This window comes from Antechinus flavipes, chromosome 4, assembly GCF_016432865.1.
Source record: "Antechinus flavipes isolate AdamAnt ecotype Samford, QLD, Australia chromosome 4, AdamAnt_v2, whole genome shotgun sequence".
NCBI classification, from domain to species: Eukaryota; Metazoa; Chordata; class Mammalia; order Dasyuromorphia; family Dasyuridae; genus Antechinus; species Antechinus flavipes.
Genome location: NC_067401.1, coordinates 405,224,220 through 405,230,219, shown reverse-complemented (window position 1 = coordinate 405,230,219; position 6,000 = coordinate 405,224,220).

The following is a 6,000-nucleotide window of genomic DNA, read 5'->3' as shown; positions in this document are numbered from 1 at the left end:
GGGAAGCATATTGAACTAATTTTTGGAAGCAATGAGAAATACTTTGATTCAGTCTCTTGTAATGTCTTATTCTCACAATATAAATAATAATAATAGTAATAATAATGATAACAATGTACAGTCATGTTGTTCTTTAAGATTTGCAAAATAAATAAATACCTTAATTGATATTTTTAACAACCTAAGATTGATGCTGTTATTATTTTCCTTTTATAGATAGGAAATATGTGGCACAAAGAAGATTATTCATATTCCCAGTGTCATAGTAAATGTGCTTCCAGAGTTTTGGAAAATGAATGATTTGGATAAACATTTTTTCCAAATAAATCCTGCACCTGTTCTTCCTTATTCACTCCAATTATAGTATAAGTAACTTAATGAAATGAATTTAATTTAAAAAATAACTTTATTAGGCCTGTCTACCATAAATGTTATTAGAAATCTACTATTATTTAAGAAGTTAACAAATTAGGACCTTTAGTATTGAAATAATTATTAAAATTTGATTTTAAATGATTATTTCAATTGTATATGATCTGTAAGATTTATGAAGATACAGTGATTCACTGGAAATACCAGGGGACTTATCAGCAGAAACTCTTGATCAAATTTAATTCAGTAAGAATTTGCTAAGTACCTGTTATATCAAAACATTTTGATAGGCCTTGAAACAAACAAATAGTCATTGATCTCAAGGAGTTCAATTTTACTAGGAAATACAAACACATTGTCAAGTATTGAGAAATGATAGAAAGGGAAAAACCAAGATGGTACATAAGGAGTAGTCACCCAGCTGAACCTCAAACATTCTCCTGTAAACAACTTTACAACTACATCTCAAATCAGCTTGTAAAAGAAACACAAAAATAATAGTTTAAGGAAAGAAGATAAGAAGATAATACCTGAAAAACAGAATTAGCCAAATAGTAAAAAAAAAAAAAAAAAAGACAAAAATCCACTGAAGAGAATTACTTAAAAATCAGAATTAATAAAAAAAAGAGAAAGAAAGAAAGAAAGAAAAAAGAAAGAAAAAAAAGACAAAAATCCACTGAAGAGAACTACTTAAAAATCAGAATTAGTAAAAAAAAAAAAAAAAAAAAAAAAGTGGTACAAAAATTTACTGAAAAAAGAACTTAAAAGGTAGACTCATTCAAATAGAAAGAAAGAGTTGCAAAAACTGAATGAAGAAAATAATTTTTAAAAATTAGAATTGAAAAATTCTATCAAGTCTATCAAGTCATCAAGACATCAATTCTATCAAGACATCAAGAAACAAACACCAAAAACAAAGTTAAAAGACTGAAAAATAGAAGATAATACATTGAGGAGATATAATTTAAGAATTATTGGACTATCTGAAAGTCATGATCAATGACCATAGGTATCACATTTCAAGAAATTGTTAGAGAAAATTGCTCTGAAAGCTTACACCTGAAGGTAAAATAAAAATTGAAGGAACCCACTGATCACCTCCTGAAAGTGATACAAAATGAAAACTCTTAAGAAGATTATAGCAAAATTCCAGAGTTCCCAATTCAAAAAGACAATGCTTCAAATAGGTAGAAAGAAACAATTCCAATATTGTAGTCAGGATTACATAAGATTTAAAGGCTTCCATGTTAAAGGTTTGGAGAGCTAAGAATATGATATTTTAGAAGGAAAAAGAGCTAAGATTATGACAAATAACTTACCCAGCAAGACTGAGTATAGTCTTTTGGGGTGAAAATGACATTTATTGATAATATAAGAATTTCAAGCATTATGGACAAAAAGATAAGTGCAGAATAGAAAATCCACATTCAAACACAAGATTCAAGAGAAGCATAAAAAGGTAAACATGAAAAAAGTATTGAAAGAGATTCAATTAAGTTAAACTGTTTACATTTCTATATGGGAACATGATATTTGTAACTCCTAACAACTTTATCATTTTTAGGGCAATAAAAAGGAATTTTCATAGACAGAAGCCACACATGTGAATTCATCATGTTAAAGTGATCTCAAAACAAAACAAAACAAAAAACTGGATTAAAAGAAAGAAATGTGCCAAGAAAAGTGGGAAGAGAGAGTTAGAATGGGGAAATTTTTCCTACATAAAATAGTCATGCAAGGGAGAGCTTTTACATTAGAGGAGAAAATGGGATTTCAGCAAATTCTTGAACCTCACTCTTATCTGAATTAATGAAAAGAGGGAAATATACACAAATACATATACATGCACACAACACACATAACATATACAATATATGATATGTGTATATATATACATGAATTTATGTATTCATGTATATATGTGTGTCTACACACATGTAAATATATACAACACACTCAGATGTGTATAGATATATAACTTATCCATTTGGGAAATAGGAGAAAAAGGTGAGGGGGTATGATAAAAGGAAAGGCAGATTAAGGGAAACAAATATTAGTTAAAAAAGAAAAAATAATCAGAGGTACTACCTTGTTCTCAAAATTTCAGAGAAAATGAAATAATATTAGAAACTTCTATAGTAAGTTTCTTTGTTAGAAACTTCATTTTTGAAGTATATTGAGTTTAAAACTGAATCAAACATAAAAGTAAGAGCTATTACCCAACTGACAGATTATCAGAACTATACATACAGTTTTTAGAACAAGAAATAAAAACTATTTTCACATGAAGAAAAATGCTTTAAGTGATTGTAACTTAGAGAAATATAAATTAAAACAACTATGAGGTACTCCTTCATGCCTATCAGAAATAACAAATACTGAAAGGAATGAGGGAAAATAGACATGTTAATAAAAACCTAGTGGAGTTATCAAACTGTGCATACCCTTTGATCCAGCAGCACTACTACTGGCCTTATACCCCAAAGAGATACTAAAGAAGGGAAAGGGACCTGCATGTGCCAAAATGTTTGTGGCCGCCCTCTTTGTAGTGGCCAGAAACTGGAAAATGAATGCATGACCATCAATTGGAGAATGGCTGAATAAATTGTGGTATATGAATGTTATGGAATATTATTGTTCTGTAAGAAATGACCAGCAGGATGAATACAGAGAGGCTTACAGAGACTTACATGAACTGATGCTAAGTGAAATGAGCAGAACCAGGAAATCATTGTACACTTCAACAACAATACTGTATGAGGATATATTCTGATGGAAGTGCATTTCTTTGACAAAGAGAAGATGTAATTCAGTTTCAATTGCTCAAGGATGGACAGAAACACCTACACCCAAAGAAAGAACACTGGGAAATGAATATAAGCTGCTTGCATTTTTGTTTTTCTTCCCAGGTTATTTCTACCTTCTGAATCCAATTCTTTCTGTGCAACAAGAGAACGGTTTGGTTCTGCACACATATATTGTATCTAGGACATACTGTGGCATATTTAACATGTATAGGACTGCTTGCCATCTGGGGTAGGGGATGGACGGAGAGAGGGGAAAAATTGGAACAGAAGTGAGTGCAAGGGATAATGTTGTAAATTACCCAGGCATGGGTTCTGTCAATAAAAAGTTATAATTAAAAAAAAAAAAAAACCTAGTGGAGTAGTGAACTAATTCAGCCATTCTATAGAACAACAATTTGGAATATGTTCAAAGAGCTATAAAACTGTGAATACCCTTTGACCCTGAAACACCTTTACTAGATTTGTATCCCAAAGAGATTTAAAAAAATGAAAAGAATCTAAATATATAAAAATATTTATAGCAAAATTTTTGCTCTGGAATAGAATTAGAAATTGAGAGAAGGCAATGCACATTAACTGGAGAATAACTGGACAAGTGGGATATGAATATGAAGGTGACTATTGTGGTGTAAGAAATGATAAAAGAAGAGTTCTAAATTCTTTCTTTTCTTCCTTCCTTCCTCCTGCCCAGAAGAAAAACAATTTGATATCCATTGTCCATGTGAAATTATGTAAAATATATTTCTAAATGAGCAGATTTGCAAAAGAAAACACAGAAAAAAATAAAATAAGAATAATTTCAGAAGTAAAAAAAATTCTTCAATCTGCATTCAGAGTTCATGTGTTATCTCACTAGAAATGGAAATTATTTCTTCATTATTGGACTTTTGTAATTTTCTTGAGTCATTGTCTTCAACAGAGTATCTATCTTTCACATTTGGCCATCCTCACAACATTTCTGTTAATGTGTGTTCTGATTCTGTTCATGTCACTTCTTACAAGTTAATATAAGTCCTTGAATGTTCTTTTTCCCCTGAAACTGCTACTTTTCATTTTTTATAGCACAATAATGTTCCATCACAAGCATAGATTACAACTTGTTCAGAATTCTTTCAAATTCCTGTTCTTTGCACCACAGAAGAGCTACTATTAATAACTTTTGTATAAAAAAGACTTTATTTTCTCTTCTTTGACTTTTAGTGCTATAGACCAAATAGAGGTATTGCTGAGTGAAAAGTTATGCACAGTTTTATAGTGTTTTTTTATGTAGTTACAAATCATTTTCCAGAATGGATGAAGTAGATCACAACTCCACCAACAAGATATTAGTTGTATAATTTTTCGACATCCTCACTAATATTTGTGACTTTAATTTTCTATCTTGTTAGCAAGTGTGTGAGGTAGTATTTTTCTGTTGTTTAGTCATTCAGTTTTGTCCAACTCTTTGTGAAAACATGGCACTCCAGGACTTTCCATTCTCCATTGTCTCCCAAAGTTTTTCCAGTTTAATTTTCATTTCTTTTATGGTATTGTCTAGCAATCTCATTCTTTGCCAATCCCTTCTCCTTTTGCCTTCTATCTTCTCAACCATCAGAGTCTTTTCCAATGAATACTATATTCTTATTATATTATCAAAGTTATTGAAGTTTCAACTTTAGTATTTGACTTTCCAGTAAATAGTATTAATTTATTTCTTGGAAAAATGATCTCCTTGCTGACCAGGGGACTCTCAATGGTCTTTTCTAGAGCTACAATCAGAAAGTATCACTTCTGTATTGCTCAACTCTCATAGTCTTACATTAAAACCAGAAAAAAAAACCCAAAAACATACCTTTGATTAGATGGCAATATGATGTTAAAAATAAAAAAAACATCATATTTTTAAACTTCATATCTTTTAATATGCTCTCCAGATTTGTCATAACTTACCCTCCAAGGAGCAAGTCTCAATTTCATGATTACAATCACCATGTGCAGTGATTTTTTTAGCCTCGGAAAATAAAATCTGCTATTGCATTCATTTCTTCTCCCCCAGTTCACCTACTGGTCCCATCAATTGCCATGATTCCACATTTTTTGATGTTAATCTTCAAGTCAGCTTTTACACTCCCCATCAAAGAGTTTCTTAATTTTTTTTCACTTTCTACCACTAAAGTGAAATCATATATACATCTGAGGTTGTTGATATTTCTCCTGATAATCTTCATTCCAGCTTTTGATTCATCCTGCCTGGTGTTTCCCATAATGCATTCTGCATGTAAGTAAAATAACTAAGGTGACAATATATATTCTTATTATTATCCTTTCCCAGTCTTATTTTTGTCATTGTTTGTTTTCTATGCTACTTTTAATTTTTAATAATATTTAATTTTCCCCAATTACACTTAAAACAATTTTAACATTCATATTTTTTTAAATTTTGAATCCTTAATTTTCTCCCCCATTCCTATAACTCCTACATCTCTATGTTGCTAAGTGATTTGATATATGTTATACAAAAATAAGCATGTAAAACACATTTCAATATTACTCATATTGTGAAAAAAAAAGAGAGAGTCAAAGTGGAAGAATAAAATAAAAACATTATGCTTTTATCTGCCTTTAACATTCATCAGTTCTTTCTCTGGAGCTGTATCGCATTTTTCATCATGAAACTTTTGGATTTTTATATTGCTGAGAATAGCTATCATTTACAGTTGATCATAGTATATTGCTATTACTGTGAATAAATTTCTTTAGTTCTGCTCATTTTTGTTTTTTATTTAATATTTTATTTTCTCCCAAATTCATGCAAAAACAATTTTATAATTAAAAAAAATAA